Consider the following 16,554-nt stretch of genomic DNA (forward strand, 5'->3'; position numbering starts at 1 on the left):
AAATGGATCATTTGCCTTTATGTTTCATCATTTTCAGCAGCATTGTGCTTTGTTTGACATGGGAAAATATGTAACAAGAGGCCAGATGGTTCCGAATGTGTATGAGGCAGGAGAATTGCTATGCCTTCTGCACCCAAAGCAGCACAAAAGGGAGCGAGCCCTACCCTGGCAAAAACACAGCTCAAAGCTGAACACCAGTCCCTGTGGCAGAGCTCACTGCTCCTCCACGGTCTGTAGCCTTCCGCTGCGCGAGTTGTAATTGTTCATGAAACCAGCTCCAGAAGCGGGGAGATGTGCGTCTCAAGGCAGGCTAGTGAAGAGAGCAACGATCAGCAGCATCGTTGTCCTGCATGTCTGCACCGCCCAGGACTGCACAGGGCTGTCCTACGCCATCTGCACCGCCCGGGACTTCTCTGGGTGTGTTTCCAGGGCTTTCCACAGTATGGCCAAGTATTGCCACTTTTAGGGACTATGGCGATGCTGAACTTTCAAGTCCTTTTACCTTTTTAAGGAGTTCAGTGCACTCTGAATTTCTGTTTCCAGTGTTTTTGGTTTGTGTAGTCTCACAAAAAGTTAGGTAAGGCAAGTCTGTGCATGTAACTCACATAGCCGGTTAACAGATCTTTAGACCTGCTACCGCCATGGCAGCCAGGCTGCATCCCTGTACTGTTTCTGATAAGCTCCTTCATATTCCAAAGAAGCTATGATGTATCGCTATATTATCTTGTCTGTACTTCAAAGGTTATTAGCTTATTTGAAGTCACAAGGTCACCTACACAGAGTGCAATTGGTTTTCATAAATACTGTTCATTATGCAAATTCATTATTTACAGATGCCATTAAGGCTAAAGTGGATGTAAGGAGCAGAGTAATAAGACGTGTGCTTTTGACATGAGGAAAAAATATTTGACAAAAGACAAAGTAAGGCTTAATCAAATGACTGAAAAGTAATTTGGAGAATAGCAATGTAGAACCTTTCTGGCTGAGAAGCAAGACAGAGAGCCCTTGGCAAAAGCCAGAAATGGAAATGGGATGAACATGAAAATGTGGAGCTGCCAGAAGTGTCTGCAACCCTGCTGCTGCGGGGCCTGCCCTGGTGCAGCTCCTGGTGCCCCTCTGCAGGAAAAGGCCCCTGCACCTGGGTGGCTCTAGGCTTTCTGGTGATGGCAGCTTTGCAGGCGCTCAGGCACAGCGATGCTACTGGTTACGGACCACGGCCAGAGCTGGAGAAGCTACGGGCTGTGGGCATTGCCCAGCGAGTCTTTAGCTCTCCCTCCACGAGCTGTGATGCAGATGTGGCATCTGCATCTATCACCTTTCTGTAGCTGCATGCAGATAAAACCAAATCAACAGATACCAGCCTGCAGCGACATTTGCAAACTACTTGTTTTGACTATCCATGATCCCCGGACCATGCATATCTGCACAGATCACGGGGATATGCGTTTTAGTTCCCAGAGTGGATGGCTTTTTGAAACCAATGACTGCAGTACCGGCACAGTCCTCCCCAGTGGGGCACGGGGATGCCAGGGGCTCACGAGCAGCATGCCCACCCCAAACTTCCACAGGGGAGAGCACTGTGCCGGCCTCAGGTCGAGGCAGCAGGAGCGAGCTTTGGAGACAGAGGTAGCCTGATGCTGCGCTTTAGAGACAGAGCAAGACGCTCAGCTGAGAGGCAGATTTGCAAAGGAGCCTCACGCTCACAGTAAAGGCTTTTTTTTAAGGGGTGATAGGAGTATCTGCCAGATCTGCCTGCGCTCATCTGGAGACACACATTTCAGTACCCACATCTCTATGGAGGAAATGTATAAACCATTAAATTAATCCAATTTGAGGAAGCCTGTAGCTTCATGATCTAGAAATTTAACCGTGGTTTCCATTCCTTAAAGCAAATTTGTTTACCATTCTGGCTGTGCTACTTATTTGTTTTTTGACTTCTGACCTGTTTTCTGTGGGGCAACAATAGTAAAACTTATTAATTCATTCAGCACAGAAGTGTCAGCTGGAGGCTTGCAAACAGGCTGACAAACACTCAGGCTATTTTTCCACTGACCGTGGTTGCCACTGGATAGAACTGTGGGTCCAAGCCCCAGGGCAACCACCCTTAATCTGACACATAACACGCATTACGCTAGGATACTGCACAAACTTGGGCTAGGGTAATTTTGCCACTAGCAATTAATGCAGGCTTGCACGCTTTTTTAAAACATTGCACCATTTCAGTGGTTGTCTGGCCTGTTAGCTTTTTGATGGGCCATAAATGGGAATTAAATCACTGATTTCTTACTGTGTGGCACCCATAGGGTAAGAGTCAGCTCTTCAGCTGACCATGAAAGGAATGCAGACGGCTCCGTTGCTCGGCATAATGCTTTAATAGCCTGGTCCGTCTTGTCTCCACCACCCTTCTGGAAAGGGAGGCACCCTCCACCTCACAATCTTTCTGTTCCTTCCTCCATTCGGATGCTGGTTCTCATGCAGATATTATCACAGCTGCTGGCTGTCGTAGTTACATGGCCAAGGCTTCCTGTTTGCCCAGGAGTTCAAGGGACAAGACATACGCAATTTGCTATTGACCCCACTGGGCTCGGTGTCAGCTGCTGCATGCTTTGGGCAGAGCACAAAACAAATATATCAGCAAGGTGCACTGTCTGCCAGTGCCAGCTTGAGCGTGCTGCTGGGGAGAGTCAGTCTCCCTGCATCAACACAATAAATGAATAAAGTTGCCCTTCATGAACCAGAGTGAAGATGATGGAATTGCTGATAATTGTTTGTTATTAAACCCATAATTAACTCAAGAAAATTTTTGTCTTGCTGGGTGTTAATGGAATGCTAGAAGCAATCCCTTTACCTGTGCTAGCCATGCCCACATGAAAATTGACAGCAGGAGACTGCAGGCTTTTAATCTCCAAGGGATAATAAAAAGTTCCTGTGTGGATAAATGTCAATGTTATATTTTAAAAAGTTAAAAAGCAAACAAAAAAAACCCAATCTCTTCCCCAGAAAATCCTCAGCTTCCCTTGGAAGTATTGAAATCGACATGTTTATCAGCTGTGTATGCTCAAAATGTTATTATAATGTCTTCTTTAGGGTTCAATGGAGAAAAATATGTTTGCTATGTGTGTGTGTGCGTGTTCATGTATGTGCATGCATGCATGTGCACACGTGTGTGTGTGCACTCAGCTGAAGCACTACGGTGACTTTTCATTTTTTTACAAGTTTTTTCCTGTGTCTACAAAGCTGAGCAGCATTACTACAAGGGAGCACCTAAGAGAGAGACATTCCTTAGTTGCCTTCAAATAAGTACGTTTATTTCTAGCCAGACAAGCTGTCCATGCCTGTTTTGCAGACAGCTGTTGCTTTCGCAGAAGGGAGCATTGTGTGTGAGCACGAGAAGGGCTGCAAGCGAGCTGGAGCACCTGCGGCCAGAGGTCCTCTGGAGGCACTGAGCCGGGATGCGGATCCGTGCGTCAGGCTTTGCCCAGCAGGAGGTAGCCTCTTGCTTGGAGACTGTCCGTACTGAAGGGCTTCAGATGAACACTCAGAAAATCATCTTTCCAGGGTAACAGATGGTTAAAGCAATGAAGCAAGGAAGTGGTATAGGTTGTCATGGTTTATGAGGCTCTGTTCTAGCACAAAAAGAACAGGTACTTCCCAAAGAAGCTGAGATTCAGAGGGATGACAGGATAAATTTGTTGATGCTTTTGTTTCCAAAGAAACGTGCTCTTCTGTGAAAGAAGAGCAGTACAGAAATCAGGGGGTAAGTTTCACAGAGAGAACTCATCTGACCTTGAGGCCCAGGGCTGAATGGATATAAAAGTCCAGAGAATATTTGCAACATCGCAAGTAGCCCTTGTGGAGGATGAATGAGAGCTGGGATCATGAGCACCCATTGGTTCATGATGTCTAGGGGAACCAGGATCCCCGCATTTTGTAAGTCACCACAGTGACTGGAACGAAGCTGCCACATGGTCTCTGGGAATAAGGCCTTCTCCTGGGTGGACCATAGCGTGGCAGGAATGACCCCTGTAACGCATGGGGTGTGTACACGGCCCCACGCAGAAGTAATGGCTTGTCTGTCTGCCATGTTTATCTTCTACAAAAGATTCTGACCTGATCTTAGGAAATTCAATCCAAGAACTGAATAATATTTCACTTCCTTTGGCTGTGTGATCCAAAGTTAAGCTCTAGCTCTTTTAAAACTTATGCCTTGCTGCCAATTCAATTAATTTTGCCTTAGCTTCCAGTTGTGTTCTTTTTATGCTTTTTCAACTAGGATTAAAAACTTTCTTAGTATCAGATTATCTCCCTAAAATTGTCTACTCAAGTCAGATCTTGATTATGTTTCAGGGAAGATACACAGGTCGAGCTCTTTAATTCTTGTAGAATAAGGATATTTTTCCTTCCTTCAGATTGTCTCAGTGATTCATTTTGAACATTTTTCCTTGAAACACACCCAACAGAACACTATGCAGTAGCTTAGTATTAGTCTTACAAAAGAAAAATTGCTCTCCTGCTCCACCCGCCCTTCCAAGGATCTCATCAGTTCCTGCAAGCCTGGGTGGCACTGGCAGGCGGCTCCCGCTGCAATCCTGACTCGCTGCCAGCTCAGACCCAGCATCCCTTGTTCTGGGAGGAGAAGCTGGCACTTTATTGAATAACTTTTTATTTAGATGGGTTCAGTTACCACTAGATCCATATTATTCTTTGTGACCATTGAGTGTGAAACACTATTTGCCAGTCTGTAATTGTTCATATCTTTTTGCATAGGTGCGGGTTCTATATTAACATTCAAGTAATTTATGAAAATACTGAATAGTTGGATAATTTTTCATTCTCTGTGTGCGCAATGAATACTTGATTGCTTGTACAGAGTGAAGCAGCTCAAACCAGAGAAACAGAAATGACCAGTCCAAAACATTAAATAACACAGGTGCTTGCAACAATAATCTGAGATGTGCAATACTGAAGTTCAGGTTAATCACTGACAAAAGGATGGGAAACAAATTGTAGAAATAAATTAAGCAGCGATCTGAGAGAGAAGATGAACAGAGAAGTGAATTTTTATTCAGGTAATACAGAATTGCCCTGGATTATCAAGTTCAGAACTTAAGTTGTACTGTTGGAACTATAACAAGGCTTGAAGAAGAGGCAAAAACACACACACACAAAAAGAAAAACTAAAGCTGACTGTGAAGAGCTGCCAAACTGTTTCTATAGTAAAATGGCAGATTAAATGGGTTGTCATTTAGTATAAGGTATTACAACATGCAAAAACAACACTCAGTGGACACTGTCAATGTCTACAATAGCTATGAGCTATGAAGGGCAAGATCACAGAGTCACTGTGGGTCGGGGACATCCATGGAGACACTGGCTGAGAGCTCACCAACAGCCACAAAGGCAAATTGCAAATTTGGAAAGGGTAAAGAAGAAACAGAAAGCATCATCCTGCCCTCGATAAATCCATAATACATTTTTAACTTGAAAATTTCATGAAATTTTTGTCAATGCACCATAGAGATCAAAAATATAAAGAACGTGAGAAGTTTCTGGAAAGGGTGATGGGGGCAATCAGAGATACAGAATGGCTCCCACTGTAAGAGACATCAGACATTCGCATAATTCAGTTTGTTAGAGAAATAATGGTGTTACCTTGCATTAGAGATACACCTGACATTTCAGAGATCCTGGACGGCATGGAGAATGTATTTTGGGAGTGAGGACTCCCTAAGGCTCACAATGCAAGAGCCAAGAGACGTCCAGTGATGTGATTAGATAACACGTTTAACAAAGGACAACTAATAAAGAAAAAGGAGCTGATTCTCACAGCTCCCCGAGGAGCAGTACAAGAGTATCCCAACGCCAATGCCGATATGATGATTCCTGCTTAGCACACCTCAGCTGAAACTCCAAAACGCCAGCAAGTCCAGCCCCACGAGCTCATGTTGGATAAGGGCACAGGGAGCTGTGATGTCTCTAGGGCTCCATCCTCATCTCCATGGCAGTTTCCCACTCCTGTCCTCTCATAGCAAGGAGGATGACTTTTGTCCTAGAGTTCTCCAGAGACTTTTCCCTCCATTTTCCCCAGGACCATGCTGTTTTCACAGTAATGGATCTCTTCCAGGTTTCTGTAGCTGTGTTCACCACGTTTTTCTTCCAAATCGCAGAGGCAACCCCAGAAGCACCCCTCTGGCCAGTAGCACTGGCAGCAAATGGACATCAGGGTGCAGAAATCCAGGACATTTTGTGTAAGGAGTGACCTTGCCGCAGGCATGGGGCCAGGTGCTCCTGCTCTGCCTCACAGACGTTGCCATCTGGGCTGGCAGAGAGGTCCTCCTGCCTCACTCCTCTTTCTGGAAAATCAGTTGACACCTGGAGTGTTGTGTCCAGTTCTGGTCTCTCCAGTACAAGAAAGACATGGAGCTCCTGGAGCAAGTCCAGTGAAGGGCTACTAAGATGATTAAGAGATGAGAGCTTCTCTCACAAGAGGAAAGGCTGAAAGAGCTGGACCTGTTCAGCCTGGAGAAGAGAAGACTGAAGGGGGATCTGATCAATGTGTAGATGTACCTGAAGGGAGGGTGTCAGGAGGACGGGGCCAGACTCTTCTCCGTGGTGCCCAGCAGTAGGATGAGATGCAACTGAAATACAGGAAGCTCTGTCTGAACATGAGGAAAAACTTCTTTATAATGAGGGTGACTGAGCACTGGCACAGGTTGCCCAGAGAGCTTGTGGAGTCTCCATCCTTGGAGATCTTCAAAAGCTACCTGGACACGATCCTGTGCAATGTGCTCTAGAGGACCGTGCTTGAGCAGAGGGGTTGGACTAGATAATCTCCAGAGATCTCGTCCAGCCTCAACCATTCTGTAATTCTGGGATTCTGGGATAAAGGCTACCAGTCAATCTTACTAACAGTTAAAGTTGTGCTGTGTGATGGCCTTAAAACCTCTGTAATCTCAAAGGACCATCACTGAAATTTAAAGTAACATAGAAATCTACTTTCCATATTTGCACAGTTTTCACCTGTAATTATAACTTCAGGCTTGACAGATAAATAGCTTTTTGCCCCTGGGGCAGAAAGTATCTCCTGTTCACTTTGATGTATTGTAAGTGCAGGCAAGGTATGCGTGAGTTACAAAATGAAATTTTATCTATGCAGTTTGAAACTGTAGTGGCACCACTGGGTTCTGTTTAGCAACACTGAAATCAGAGCAAGTGTTTAGATGATGAGTATACTTCCCTTTGAACTATGCTTAATTTTCTTTTAGGGACTCAAAAATAGCAACCCAGAAATGCAATTTGATATAATAGTGATCTGAAAAAAAGAGCAGGATTATTCCTTGTCTAGTTACTGACCATATTAATGATTGGTGAGCACACCTAGCTAAGGCTACGCAGAGAGAGGCATTTCTCATAACTTCCTTGCAGATATAGGAAATGGCAGCATATGAACTCACATGTCCTTGTTCTGACTTTGAAAATGGCTGGAGGGTTTTGGTTTTAATGAAACTATTGAAAGTGGAAGTCATACCAGAAATCATGAGATTTTGCTCTTGCCTGCTTTGTTGTGTTATTAATGTGACCTGAGTGGTCTCTAGATAAGGGAACGTGAATCCACAACATCCGCAGAATGAGCAGAAATACTACGCAGATCTCCTTCCTAACTGGGGTTGTTAGAGGGCACATTACTAAAACTGTAGGACGGGAATCCATCTCACAATATCTGAAATTTCTGTGTTGATACATGATGCTAAAAAGAGTACACTGCCAATTACATAAGTCTGAACTAACTTTAGCATTTTTGCCACAACATGTGAAAAATTGAGCACTTTTTCAATTCAAGATTTATCTACTGAGGGGCATATGTGTGGTTTAATATGTTCGGTTGAAACTATGGAGTCAATTGAATGAAAGCCACCAGCCTTCATCGCAGTCGTCTTCAGACCCGCAATCTAAAAGGTGCGCAGGGTCCTCCAGCCATCAAGCCACTGGGATTTTCCCTCTCACAGCTCTGGCCCTTGTGTGTCCACCAAAGAGTAAGTCTGTGCCATAGCTCTCCCAGGTTTTCAGATTGTTAGAGAGTCAGGGTTTCAACCTTGCTGTTTCTGTGTGGCCTATATATGTCCACTGCAACGATGAGCTGTCAGGCATCACGTCAAGTAGATGAAAGCTTTTAACACTACTAATGGAACTCCTCTTAGTGCACTCTCTCTTTCAAGGTGGAGGGAAGGAAAACAAATGAATGGTAACAGAAAGGGAATCAAATAAACAGGTGTAGCAGAGTTGGATTTAAAGGGTCTCCTTTCTTGCTGATAAGACTTAGTTTCAAATAAATTTAGGTGTATTACATTAGCAATTTCACAGTTTCCATCCAGCTATAACAAAAGAAGATTTTTAGTTAATAGTTACTGCTAATGTAGAGGCGTTTTTGAGGTGTGCTTTGAAACATGGAAAGTACACACAAAGTCTGGAGGAAACCCCAGTAGTCCAGCTGTTTTCACTGGGCTCTCCAGTAAGCAAGGAGCAGGGCTGCGCGCGGGGCGAGAAGGACCATCCCACGCACCTTGGCGGTGTGCAGGGCAAGAAGGACCATCCCGCTGACCTCGGCTGTGTGCAGGAGGAGGCGGACCACCTCAAGTGCCCTCCTCCGGGATGCACGCTGGGACTGCAATAATCAAGCAACACTCTTGCGGAGAAATCCTGAACCGGCTGTAGGGCTAAACTCAGGATGGGGACAGATGTCAGAAACATTTTTTAATACTTCTTATAACCTCTTTTATAGATATTGCAATACCATGTTTCACCCTTAACCTGAATCATAACCAGTCTAGTAAAAGGCGCACACTCCACGGGGACAGGACACAGCCTGCTCCAAAGCTGCGTGCTCAGGCGTTTAACACCTGCCACGTGTTTGGCCTCGTGTTTCTGTCTCACTGCCAGGAGTAGTAGCTACATCAGCGGCAGCAATATTTTTGACACGGAATTGCCGGTGGCTGTCTGACAGACAGTACAAGGGTGTCAAATGACTTATGACTCAGGAAATATATCTGCTTATCATTCCGACCTATCTAATAGCTACATATCTAGGGCACATTTCATTTTCCTTGGAGGCTGTATGCAAAATCCTATTATAATGAAACAGTGACAGAACAGAGTACACTAGCTGCAAAATTCTCTAAAAATAATTCAGTAATAATGCTGCTGCTTTCTGCAGATCTTAAAAAACTGGACTTTTCAAATCTATGATTTACTAATACATTCAAACAAAATCATGAGCAAAATTATTCATACTAACCCGATAAGAAAAAAAGGAGAATATGCTAATAAGATATCACACAGCATCTTTTCCTGTGTTTGAATATGACAATATCTCTCTGTACGTACTCTTGTGCATCTGTTTCTCTTTACTGGAACAATCAGTCATGAGTAAAACAAAACGTTCTTCCAATACTCCCAAAATTTGTCTGTTTCTGGAAGACGTGTATATTTTCTGGTTGCCAAACACACTTTGCATGTCACTGCAAAAGGGAAATGAATGTGACACACTACACTGGGTTAGTGAGATTCCATCACAGCATGAGGAGCTTGCAAGAAGAAATGGCCACTGGATACTTAGAGGAGTAAAAATACATAGGTTCTTCCTACTGAGACATGACTTCAAACTTCTTCCAGACCTTTTCAGGTGCAGAACATCCCCAAAATGGTCTCTCATTTTCCAGACATTTTTGTGCTCAGTATTAATTTGTGGCACATGATGTCTTCACCCCCCCACACCCCACTGGGTCTTTCGTGCAAGGGCATGGCCCCATGGGAACCCACCAAAGCCTAAAAGTTAAACACGCAGATGTAGCCCAGCACGTGATAAGTATTGTCCAGCAAAGAAAGGACAAGGTAAGAGCAGTGGCAGGGTCTGAGCTGCATGCTGCCGCTGCAGGCTGGTGCCCCAGGAGCCCCAGGGAAGCCTATTTCGCTGCAGCCAGTGTTGCTGGAGAAGGACCTGAGCGAGCACAGAAGTAGAAATTTCTGTGGGATGTTCGGGGGCTCTAGATCTCGTGGCAGGACATGGGAGTAAGTCTTCTCAGATATTAATTTTCTACTGTCTTCTATCTTCCTATCTTTTCTTCTTGAATTTCCACGCAGAAAACAGAAACAGGGTGAGAGACAGAGCCACAGGCACGACAGTGAAACAACTGCATGGGTAAGGGTAGTATTTTGTGTGCAGAACTTGGCTTTATGTACGTAAAATATGAGCACTGGAAAACAAAGGCACCTGCAGTGTTTTTGCGGTGTGGCTGTGAGCAGGGAACACTGCTCTGCCGGCTCACGCGAGCCTTCCCATCTGCAGAGGGACTGCAGCAAGCAGGAAAAAGTGCAAGAGAGGATTTTCCCACCCAGACCAGAGGACAGGAGGAAGCGCAAGCTTGGGCTTACAGACCTAGGTGGAAGATGGACGATGGCCTCCTGGTCCGGCTGGCAATCCCAGCTGGCCTTCCCTGCTCCTCTCCTTCCCCGTTGGCTCAGCGCACAGCTTGGGACACCGCGTTGTGTCCTCCGCACCTCCCCAACAGCTGGCTGACACATCCCGAGGCAGGGAGCGTCATTCCCTTTATTAACTTTTGATCTCATTTGGTGCAATTGCAGATGTTTCTACTGTCTACGTAAATGTCTAATCTGCTTTTTGAATTGTAATAAGTTACCAGCCTCGTTAATAGCTCTAGGCAGTGAAATAAAAGCACTCATAAAATTAAAATGGCAGGTCCTCAAAAAGGATGAAAATTACTTACTTAAGTTTTCACCAAGTCACAGTGTGAAAACAAACCCTACGGTGTCAGTTTGTCCTTAGTTTTTCTGTAACTACATAGCAAAGACCTTACTGAATTGCCATAATCCTCTCACGCGATCAGTAAAACGCACGCTGGCTGCAAACTATCTAGCAGGTTCTTTGAGAGTAGAAATGATAGCTACAAATCAGAGAAATCATGTGAATTTCCTGCCATTTTCACAGCCACAAACACAGCAATCCAAAGGGAGGAACGATCAAGGTTTGGAAACAGTAGGAAACCCATTTTTGTTGTAGATCACAATGGCAAAGTAATGCCTAATTACCATTACAAAAACCTTTCTGTATAAAGATAAGCGGGTAGTTGTCAGCACTACTGAAACTGAAAGCCTGCTAAGTCTTTGCAAGTGGTTTAATTTGCTTTATTTTACTCTATCTAGTCGATAAAAGGAACTGGACCTGCAGCCCAGCTTGTCTAACAGGCGCTGATGGTCCCCATGCACGAGTCAGGAGTCGTATATAGTGCTACTTTTCCCAACACAATAGAAAGTATTTTAGAGCAAATCTCTGGTCTTTCGTCTTGCAGTGAGCCGGATAACTCAGCCGCGAGTCCGGCAGACGCCGCAGTGCTGTGCTGCGCTCACCACTGCCTGGCTGGGTCCAGGTGTGTAAATCCCGGTTAGGCGGCACCTCGGTGCGCGGGTGAGACAGCGCTCTGCCACAAACTGCATGCACTTTTCTCTCGTTCACAGATAGCATTTTAAAGAGATAAAATGTGATATAAGGGAAGAGGCCTTGGCTTTACTGCAGTACGTAACAGCACAATAGCCAGGTCACCAGATATTGCCCGGAGGCTGCTTGCTTTTCAAAGCCTGTACATTTTAAACCTGATCCAGTGGTGGAAGAAATTCTTCACCGTTCTGCAGCAGAGCTGTAATCAGGGCAGTCACTTGCTGAAAAATAACGTGTTCTTTAAAGACTGTAAACAAGAGCCATACAGCGTCCTCTAGCAGGGAATCACTAGGACCCATTGCTGTTGCCTTTCAGGTTTGCGATTCATTCCCGATATGAATATTTCTAGTTTCACTTTTCAGCATCTGATTTCCTACTGTTCCTGCACTTATTTCTCCTGTTAAAATGAAAAGACTCTTCCCTCTGCCAGATAACTGCTACTCATGCTGCCCATAACAGCGTGTAATCAATTTGTGCCTGAGCCTTTTCTTTGAAGAGCAGAGCAGGATCTGAAGGGCTTCTCCTCTGGGTGCTGAGTAACTGCTGGAGCCGGTTCTGAGCCCCCGAGCTCCGAGCAGCCGCTGCTCGCTGACCGGTTGAACTGGGCACACCGATCCAGGGTGGGCAGAGCGCAGAGCCAGCACTTCTCCACGTTGGGCTTTGTTGAAACTACTGGTATTGGTTTCGGTCTGTAGAGACGCTGATATAGGTTACCATATGTTAATATTAATATTATAGGAGAATCTTCCAGTTGTCCATTAAAAACATTATCAAACACAAATAAAGCTGTAAATACTATACCACAGTAAGATTGTCCATGCATATGTAATCACCATGTACACACGTGTCACGGGTATGCTAGCAGTAGAGCAACTGTCTTGCATAGAAAGACACCCTGTGCCAGGGTGAGGGGCACTGCCATCCACGGCCACCCTTCCCTGTGTGGGTGGCACTGATGGTCACTTCTCCGTCTCCATGTCCTGGGCACCACTTCAGAAAGTGCTGCACTTATGTGGTGAAAAATAAGGGCTCTGCACTACCAAGGAGCCCACGGGGAGAAGTGCCATCCTGGGCTGTCTGCAGCCTCCTAAGGACACTCACATCCAGCACCCTCCCGAGGACACGCACATCCAGCACCCTCCTGAGGACACGCACATCCAGCACCCTCCTGAGGACACGCACATCCAGCACCCTCCCGAGGACACGCACATCCAGCACCTTCCTGAGGACACGCACATCCAGCACCCTCCTGAGGACACGCACATCCAGCACCCTCCCGAGGACACGCACATCCAGCACCTTCCTGAGGACACGCACATCCAGCACCCTCCTGAGGACACGCACATCCAGCACCCTCCCGAGGACACTCACATCCAGCACCCTCCTGAGGACACACACATCCAGCACCCTCCCGAGGACATGCACAGCCAGCAGCCTCCATCCGGCAGCCTCCCACTGGCCCAAAGTTGCATCCGCACTTACAGCCTGCCCAGGCAGCCCCTTTGCCCTCCTTTTCTTAGAAATATCCTTGGACAAGAGTATACGCCTATTGGTGGAAGCAGACCCGTTTGTTGAGGACTTACAGATAAAACAACCTTTTAACATTATTTTATATATACTTTACTGTCTAATGATGGCATTTATAAAACTGTAATTGCCAAAGGAACAATGCCTTGTTCAGGGCCTGGGTTAGTGAGCCTCATAAACTGGCAAGTCTGCAGATTTCTAAAGGACTTTCAGTGTCTTGAGATACAAATAATTACTGAATGGGAGTTTTAAGTCTTTATGTGACGAATGGGGAAGGGAAAACCTTCAGCCGTCTACATGCCTTTACCCTGCCCTCAGAGCACCAGTCACACAGCTCTCAAGTCCCACTCAGGTGCTCCAGAAATATTCCTGCTAACAGGTCTGTTATGGTGAAACACCCAGCACACACACAAGCGCAGTCAGGATATTTTTGCAATACCGGCACGAGCCATGAACCAATGACGTGTTCAGTCCACATCTGTCTCCTTAAGCATCCCTGCAAAATGCCTCAGGGCTTAAAAACCTGAAGATCATCCAGAAGATCAGAAAATCTTTTGCAGTCTGCACTGCAAATTGCAATGATCAAAATGACTAATTAAAAGGGAAATTTGATACAATGTGTCACTCTTCTCACTGTCTAGTCAACTTGTCCATTGGAATTTAAAAGATAATGCACGGAGCTGCCTTGTAAGTCAGTCGCTGGGACATGGAACAACTGTGGCTGCCCAGTTTTGAAACACTCCTCTTACCACATCTTTTACTTCAGTTTTAATTGTCCGGAAGAATATTATAAGGGTTTCTCATTGTTAACAGATATGACGAACAGAAAAGATTGTGTTTTGATACTTTGATTCTGCCTGCATTGATTATTGGCCCCTTAGAGCTGTAACTAAACAGTACAAGTACAGCATCATGTGTGCATTTCATATGCCCCAAGGAGAATTTGCGATTACAGAAGTCCAGGAAACAAAGCAATTTTATTTTCACTGCATTTTAAAATTAATATTGATTATAGGAATGTCTGTCATTCTCCCTCTGAAAAGCAAGAATAAAACAAACTACTGTGGAGGGGAACAGTATGGGAGAGAACTGCGGCGCTGAGCATAGACTTCACTTTTCTCCAGTACTTAATATTTTATATACTAGCTAGAGCAACACATCATGAGGGAATGGACCTGTGCAGGAGGCTAATCTTGGTGAGCCAAAAGTCAATTGCTCGGTTTGGTATTTGACAGAAGTTACCTTGATAAAATAAAAATCACCTGTTTCATCCCTACCGTAGTCAGACATACACCTAAAACATGCAACCCCATCCCTGCCGCACTCCAAAGCAGCTGTGAGATGGGAGCGGAGGGCTCTGCAGCAGGACACGGTTCCCGCTGGAGCAGGGAGGGCAGCAGGAGGACCCTCCCTCCGGCCAGGACTGCAGCCGCAGGAACACCCCCGGCCTCTCTGCAGACTTTTCAGTCAAGATAAAGGCTCAAATTCTGCCAGTAAAAGTTGTCTGGTGACAACAGCTCTCTCTCCAAAAAACCAGCTCACCCCATCCCCATCGTATAGCCACGGCTCAGAAGTGCAGAGCGGAGGCTCTCCACGACGACCGGGGCGTGATTTCCAGGGAGCAGGTGGCCTGGGATCAGCTGCCTGAGGATCACTCCATTTCCGGTAGTTTCCTGGCTTGCAATTGCACCTTAACCCCACGGGTAGGAAATTTATTTGCAATCTATAATTAACCCAAACACAGCAGTTTCAGTTGCTCAACATGCTTGCCATATTTGCCTTAAAGCCCTGTCCATGGTGGTTCAGTTCCCAGAGGTTTGCTTTGAGCTTTTCAGCCTCAGATCCAATCAGAGGAAACATGCAGCTCCTTTGATTTCAGTACTGCTGTGCGCAGGCACTGCTAGATGGAGAGGGCACTTGCAAACCTGGCCATACATGACCAGTTTGAAGACATACTTCGAAATGACTCCTGAATACTGTGATATGTGGGCTGCAATTATTCGTGTGCAAGCAACCACATGTTGCTGAACCAAGGGGCTCCAGCACGTGTGACCACATCCCCAAAAAGCAGCAACAGCTGGGGCTAGTGGGTGTAAAAGCAGCCACCCTTCTCTGCAGCCGTCTTCTTTTCTGTACTAATTTCACAGAGGTTACCCAGGGAGAACTGTTTTGCCTGGAATTGCATGCAGATGTGCATGCATTGATATGTCTACATGCAACAGGAGATGGGAGGGGATGGAGGGGGAGCCAGTAAAGAAACAGACATGACAGTACCGATCTTGGTCAGAGAGGCCAACAATAAAGAGGTGGTTGGGTGGTTCAGCTCACTCTTGAAATAAAAGTTTTCTGTGCTTCCCAAACACAGCAAGAACACTTCTAAAGAGTTTCCTGTGGCTTTAGTGCTGCATTATTCAGGGTGACAATAAGACAAAAATAACAGCATGTGCTGTATAATTTACAGACAAGCTGACCCAGAAATGCACCTCACCTCTGACAGGTTCAGAGATGCAAAATCCTACTGTTCCTCAGGACTTTTGCCTTTTTTTCCAGCCAGTTTCCTTGCCATGATTTGCCAGGCCTGCTCCAGCCAGCATGGTGTGTGCAACCTGTCTGTAGGCTCACCCGCTTTGCTATCGCTTCCCTGTCCCTGGTGTCATTGCTCTGCTGGGGACACAAGGGCAGCTAAGTGAGGACGCCCCAGCATCCGTGGTTTCCAGGGACGAGGAGCTGGCCCGCCCCGACCAGCGTTGTCCGGCCTGGCAGCGTGCACGCCGCGAGTGCCGCCGCTTTGGACACCCGGCCCGGCAGCGTGCACGTCTCATGCACCACTGCTTTGGATGAACCCCACTTCCCCCAGCTCCCATCACCGCCCGCTCACTGCATCACTCCCCTTGGATCACGCTCTGAGCCAACTGCTCTTGGAAAATCATGAAGTTATAAATATGCTTGTATTATGCTGCGAGAGAGTGTCAAGTATATGGAACCACAGCAGGTGCAAACTGTAACCTAAAATCCATCTCCTCCTCCCAAAGCAATACCACTGGCATGAGTTAAAACAGCATTTTTGGACCCAACGTACAACATTTATACAGAACAATTGCAACAGTGTCCACCAGTTCAGTGTCTAGTTTACTGTGATAACGGTTTATCCAGCTTTTTCTATTTTAGCTTTTATAGTTGTTCTATTGCCTCTTTTTCAGAGTCCCTGTTTTACCTCATCCACTCATGAGTCAACAATTATACTGTCACTTTGTACCACTGAACAATTACGATATTACAGCCTAATTATTTCCCTTGCTGCTTTTTATTTTTTGGGGCAACTGATAGCAACAAATAAGCTATGCTGGAAAATCATGTTCTCTGTTCCATTGTATATGTACGTACATCTATATTCATGGACAAATACAGATACTGCAAGCACCATGCAAGTAGTCATACGCTGTATGCATGTGCACGTGTGTGTGCATAGCCGTGCACACAAATACATAGAGAAAATTCTGTAATTATAGCAGAGTTAC

The sequence above is a fragment of the Struthio camelus genome, chromosome 5, assembly GCF_040807025.1.
Source record: "Struthio camelus isolate bStrCam1 chromosome 5, bStrCam1.hap1, whole genome shotgun sequence".
NCBI lineage: Eukaryota > Metazoa > Chordata > Aves > Struthioniformes > Struthionidae > Struthio > Struthio camelus.